General features: G+C 43.7%; 1 long non-coding RNA gene across 2 annotated transcripts; it reads left to right on the forward strand.

Annotated features, from left to right (window-relative positions):
- Window positions 1-1,094: 1,094 nt before the first annotated feature.
- Window positions 1,095-6,566, forward strand: LOC110308183. 2 transcript variants are annotated; one of them, XR_003835979.1, is made up of 5 exons: window positions 1,095-1,365; window positions 3,773-3,901; window positions 4,968-5,065; window positions 5,788-5,878; window positions 6,152-6,566. It is a non-coding gene; the product is annotated as an uncharacterized LOC110308183 (long non-coding RNA). The 2 variants fall into 2 exon arrangements; XR_003835980.1 differs by lacking the exons at window positions 1,095-1,365; window positions 3,773-3,901 and adding an exon at window positions 4,390-4,470.
- The last annotated feature ends 54 nt before the right edge of the window (window positions 6,567-6,620 follow it).

Genomic DNA, 6,620 nt, shown 5'->3' on the forward strand with positions numbered 1-6,620 from the left:
ACACACACACACACACACACACACACTATACAGGGGTTCTAATGTCAAGATATTTAAGAACTCCATTCATGGATGACAAAGAGGTATTTGGAAATAGATTCTTATATTTGGGCTCACTGGACAGACGTGAATTTTAGTCAAGCTACAGGCTCTGCAGTTGGGCTCAGAAGTCAGCCTTTGCTGCTTGCAAAGTGTCTTTGGGTGAGTCACTTCACCTCTGTGACAGAGATAATTCCAGTTCCTTCCCCATGCCACTTGAATGTTAGAGGTTACATCTCTACCCCAAATACAGGAAGAGCTTGCAAAATATTACCCATTCTCGTTGGGCTGACATATTTTTAAATGGAAAACAAAAACCAACAACTTACTTCCTTTTCCATTATCTCAAAGTTTTACATAATCAGTAATAAAATGTGATCGTGAAGCAGCTGGGAGTCATTACTACCAGGCCCACCTTCTCTTGCCTCCTGGCCTGCTGACGTCAAAATGAGGCCTTGTTTGCCAGGAGGATGTTCATGGTCAAGGCAAGTTGTGACTTTAAAATGACAACAAAGAAAGGGTAAGTTTGCAGGCTGGCAAACAGGCTGGGAAAGCCCTTGAGAGACTCAGACAGCTCATGCCATACTTCAGACTTCATAGACCTGGGAGACATCCAGCTTTCTCCCCCAGAGAAGCCGCAGCCTGGTCCCTTCCCCTGCCACACCATCTGGTCCACAGAAACACCAGACTTCCGTGTCTCTCGGCCCTATAAAAAGCAACATTCCTTTTCCTGTCTTCTCTCCACCCGTCCCTCCCACCCACCCGTCTCTTCTCTCTCCTTGCCTTTGGTCTTTCTGTCTTATCCCTTCTCCCCTGCCAATCACTCCCTTTCTTCTCAACACTCCTCCTCCATCTCCCCTCTGTGCACCTGCAGTGCTATTCTTTGTCTAACCATGAAAACATCCCCGAAGGGCTTCTAGAACATTCGTATGTCTGGAGGAGTTAGAGTCCTCCAGCGCTGGGGTTGGCAATTCTGCCTCCTTAGCGTCCAGGATAGACGGAGCATTTATTTCGAGGCTTTGTGCGCCCTCTTGTGGTTTCTCCGTCATGCCAACTCCCGCAGACAATGGCTGCTTTGTCCAGGAGAGATGATGATTTATATGACAACCTGGCTTAAACCTCAGAAACCTTCAATTTCTCCTTCTTCAAACAGTTTTTATTAGAAGGATGGTTGTGAAAAATGAAGTCCTTATGCACAAAGCCACCGCGTTTCACTGCGATGTTCACCTGGCCTATGAAGATCTCCGGACACAAAACCAAGCAACAAAATCAGGATGCAACAAGATGGAGGGGCAAAGCACAGAAGAGGAGTGGACCCTGCCATAGGTGAGGGTTGACATCCTCTTACACCTGCCGCTTCATGCTTGAGCTCAGGTTAGAACACTTGTGAGATGATTTCTCTAAATCTGACAGTAATCCCTCTCGGGAAGGGGGGGGGGGGGGAAGAGCTGCACCTGGCCTGACTGCTAGGCTGGCTCAGGATGTCCCAGAATGACTATAGGCAGATTTTGGCTCTTATGATTGCTGGACATCTCTCCCCATCCCTTTCTCCTCCCCTTCTCCCTCCCCTTTCTCTCCCTTTCCTTTGCTCCCTCTCCTCCTCTTCCTCTTCGTCCTGCTCCCCACCCATCTCTCCCTCTTTTTCTGATCTTCTTCAACAGGATCCCACTATACAGCCCAGGCTGGCCTCAAACTCACAATCCTGCCACCACCTTCGATTAGTGAGAATGCAAGCCTGTGCCAACAGTGGCCTGTCTGTTCCAGCTGAAACCTGTTCTGTACAGTCAGCTCAGAGTGCAAACACTCGCTTTAACTCATGACTTCCAAAGTCAGGTTGCCATGACCTTGGAAAACAGCATCATGACCTCACAAAAACGAGTGTTGGCTGGGGGAAAGCAGTATGTCCTGGTATCAAGAGCTTATGCAGTCCTGCAAGGGCAGGTTATACAGATGGGAGCAATGCATGAGCTAGCGGAACACCTCCATTCATAACTGCCTGCTTGTGAGAGACGGGGGAGATCCCACCTGGGCTTCAGGCTCAACATCAGGGTAAGGCAGGAATAGTAGTTTCACAAGTACAGGCTTGAGAGTCAGAATGGCGGGTCATAAATATGTGACTACTTTGTTCTGTCAGGTTCATGCAGGCAGTAGGTATGCCTTGGCCTTCTTTGATCCATACTAATTCTTAAATTGCTCAAATCTGAGGACCTTAGGTTTCCCAGTGACAGCAGAAGGACTAAAGGGAACTTTGGCATGTCCCCAGAAAGGGCACTTTTCCATGTCTGTCCAGAAAGAAATGGATGGAGCCAATGTGGAGAAGTCAGTAGAGACTGCTCCACAGGCATGGGGTAGGGCCAGATCAAGTGATCAGGGGCTGCAGCATCCAGAGATCAAAAGTTTTCTTGGAAATTGTGTGACTTACTAACAGAAGAGAGTAGAAGGCCAGAGAGAAGCCTAGCAGGCTGGGTAAAGAAAAGGCAAAAGCCCTGAAAGACCAATCAAGGGTGTGACACCAACTTTTAGTTTGTAATTGCACATCTGGCTTCAAGACTCCTGTCACAGTTTTATAGGGATCACTGGGAAACACGGACATGAGCATGCACTGAAAACAGAGCTGGGGGAGGGGGGGCACAGGGTGTCCAGAGTCTGGCAGAGCACATGGAAGCAGACGGTAGGCTGAATGTCTGAGCACTGAGATGCTAATATCTGGAGCATCAAACCTGGGGTTAAGAAGCAAGGTGACTTAAATGTCTGCTTGTTTGTCTCTGATGTGCCTTACCATCATGGTGGCAATGAGTCTTGGAGAGAGCCCTGACTGGGCATCTCTCTGGGAAATTGGCCACCAACTGCCCAGTTTATTAATTATATAAGTGTAATTCATCAAACAATTGCTGAGACCATTTACTAAGGCCAATAGGGTATGTTTCCTCCAGAACAGCAAGCTACCGAAAGAGAATAGAGACCCTTCCAAGTATGCACTTGTGTGGCAGAGCATTGCTTAGCGTGTGCAAGGCTGTAGCTCCCTGCCCATGTACCATACACATCCTGTCTCAAAAGCACAGAGCCACATGACTAGTTTGCAGCACTGCAAGCAAACAAAGGATCTTAAAAGCTATAAAATTGTAAAATTTACCAATTTGCTAGATATTTGCCAAATACATATTATATAGAAGATTGTATGTGCTACTTGTATGCAGACATTATGTATATTTTTGTCTTACATAAGTGAGAAAATTTGCTGCAAATTTCTCTTTCATTTATGTTTTAGAGAGCTTTCCGTATCAGGATATATATATCTGCCACCATTTTCAACTCTGCAAAAGATAACATAGTATAATATTTTATTAATTTCTCTTTTTAAAAAGTTTTTATTAGCAGATATTAACTATATTTAATAATGGGCTTCATTGTGGCATTTTATGTGTGACTATAATACAAATTGATTACATTCACTCCCATTACACCTTCTTTTCCCAACTAGACCCCTTCTACTGTCATGATGTGTGTGTGTGTGTGTGTGTGTGTATGAGAGTGAGAGAGAGAGCGCGCACAAGCACACCAATGAATTTCAATAGGGTTGTTTACAGGGACATGGGGGGGAAGGGCTATTTATAGGAGTATGGGCTCCTTATGTCACGAAAGAAATGTTTCTTCTTTGTCTAGAAACCATCCGCTGCCTGCCAGACTTTTAGGAAGGGGAGGGGCCTTGTGAACTTCTCTCCCTCCAATGCAGGATGGTGACGAGTCCAATCTTGTGCACGTCTTGTACACAGAAGAGCAGCAGCTGCAAGCTCAGGAACAAAACGGCCACATCATGCACAGAAGACAGGGCCCCATGATAGATACTCCATTTCTTCCTCAGGTCCTTACATTTTTATGCCCCCATCTTCCATGGTGTTTCTTGAGCCTTGTGGGGGGTGCAGGTGGGGGTGGGGATCATATGGGCATTCCATTTGGGACTGAGTGCTTACCAGTTACTTGTTCTGAGAACTTAGACAAGTTATGACTAACCCTTCTCTCTCCCACCCCTGCACATGTAACCTGTTGCCAAAATGTTGGTGCAAAAGCAAAATTGAACATATTTTAATTGCTGTAAAAATGTAAGTATATATAAATGATAAATATAAGACCATTCCTGTTTATAGATGTAGGTATGCTTTTAATTAATAAAAAATACTATATGCTAATTCCTCAGAATAGAGCTATACCACTACTCTAAGTGTCCATTTTTTTTTAAAGATTTATTTATTTATTATATGTAAGTACACTGTAGCTGTCTTCAGACACACCAGAAGAGGGCGTGAGATCTCATTTCGGGTGGTTGTGAGCCACCATGTGGTTGCTGGGACTTGAACTCTGGACCTTCGGAAGAGCAGTCGGGTGCTTTTACCCACTGAGCCATCTTACCAGCCCTAAGTGTCCATTTTTAAGGTGAGTGAATACCAGCCATATCAAAGAACACTCAGCTATTTTTCCCATCTTACTCCATAAACTGGATATATTCAAAGTCAGCAGAATCTCTACAATATCTGAGACAAAGCACATACTATGCATATTAATTATTCTAATCTAATTAAAGAAAAACAAATTGTTTAATGACCATTGTCCAGGTTTCATGCAGCTGTTAGGTCTTATGTATATTAAACATTTGATTTTTTTTCAGTAAATCATTTATTTACTTCCTGTGTTCAATTTCAGTTCAATTATTTTTTCCTTTTTCTTTGATATATTAAATGTATCTACACATACATTTATTTGTATACATACACACACATATATTAAGGATGTGCGCGCATGTGTGTGTGTGTGTGTGTGTGTGTGTGTGTGTGTGGTCAATGTTTCATCCAGCAATTGTTACCTTGCACTAACTTAATCTGGATATCTAATGCATGATGTTTAATGCATGATGTCTGTTTGGCTCATTCTAGACATCCACTCTGAGAAAACAGTTGAGTTTCACTGGCCATGAGAACCATCTGGATTCCGGTGATAACTGGATCCTCCTGTTCCCAAGGCTACCCATCAAGTAGGTGTGTGGTGAGACCCAGGATTTTGTACCGATAACAGGTGCTTGGGGGCTGGGACTCTGCTGTGCAATCCACTGATGTAGGATCCTTAAACATCTTCCACTTAGATAGGTCTTCTCTGTCTTCCCCAGTGTCTGTGTGCCAGATGTTGCTGGGGCTGCTCAGTCCTGCAAAGCTCTGTCGCCAGCCTTCTAGTAGAAGAAATGTGCAAGCTGGAAGTGTCTCTTAGTCTCTTCACTGATAGCCAATGGAATGTCCATTTGAGCCAATTTGGGGGAGAGTTTTTTAGCAGAAATGAGGTGAACACTAAACGGCAAAATGGATCACCTTCCCGAGGCAGCTGCCACCACACTATGATGGATCAGCCCCATGAAAGGACACTCAGTTATTATTCCCTCTCACTCCGTAAACAGGATATATTCAAAGTCAGCAGATCAGTAAGATATTCCAGACAGAGCATCCGTAGCAAAGAGTTAAGATCTAAATGCAACAATTCAAAAGCCAGGAGAGAGACCCAGAAGCACATGATAGCTTTATTATTCTAAATTGCCCATTTTAGCACAGATTCTAAAATTGAAATAGAGCAAATTCTGCCTCTGTCTGTATCAAAATGGCTCTCGCTGCCCTCCAGCCCTCCAGATCTACAGATTGGAGATCCAAATGAGCTAATGGATCGCTCTGTGCATGTGCTCAGGTGAGCCTTTGTGTGTCTTCCTTTCAGGAAAATGCCCTCTGCCCACAGCCTACAGCCAAAGGATTTTGTGGGTTGAGTCTCCTCAGCAGAAAGCTCTGTATTCAACCAGGCTTGCTAGGTCAGTGATTCTTTCCTAGTGTTATAGTCAAAGATGTCAATGACAAGCGAGGAGTCATCTTTTGACTCTCAGTGATTGCTGTCTTTCTTCTTTATTTCTTTTAAATGGTAGGATGAACATAGTCAATCTCAGTGGTAGGTTAATTTCTAGTGCCTGTTAAAAACTCTATCAAAGTGTTTTATAGTTAAATATTTTATATTTTATTTAAAATTTTATATTTATTCTAAATTTATTTATTTATTTTTACTTTATTTTATATTAAATATTTTACAGCCCTGTTGCCAAGAACCTGGAAACACCTGATGCAGCATCCTTGGTCCAAATTTGCTCCTTGAAACCCCCAATTTGGGTATGAAAATCAGCCTCCTCAGATGACAATCGTTCTCGGATAAGTTTCCGTTGTTACCAGCGTTCTAAGGAATTTCAATTCCTGGAGAGCTGAAGGACATTACTTGCTCTGTAGCTGTACCTTCCAGCATGGTGAGGCCAAAGGAATACTCTCCTTTACTGGTGATGTCTCAGTCTGAAGGCACCATTTCTGGTCACCTTCAGTCTTTGGCAAAATGCCTTAGGGAGGCACATGGCTTTCAGGTACGGGGTGCACTGTTTTGATTTTTCACTGTTTTTCTTCTTTCTTACCCTAGAACACTGGATTTAGTTAGAAAGTTGAAGCAACAGACTGTGCTCCAAGTCATGGGCCCAGGAGAGAGTAGGGGAGAGGAGGAGAGAGAAGAAACACACA

The sequence above is a fragment of the Mus caroli genome, chromosome 2 (genome assembly GCF_900094665.2).
Source record: "Mus caroli chromosome 2, CAROLI_EIJ_v1.1, whole genome shotgun sequence".
NCBI classification, from domain to species: Eukaryota; Metazoa; Chordata; class Mammalia; order Rodentia; family Muridae; genus Mus; species Mus caroli.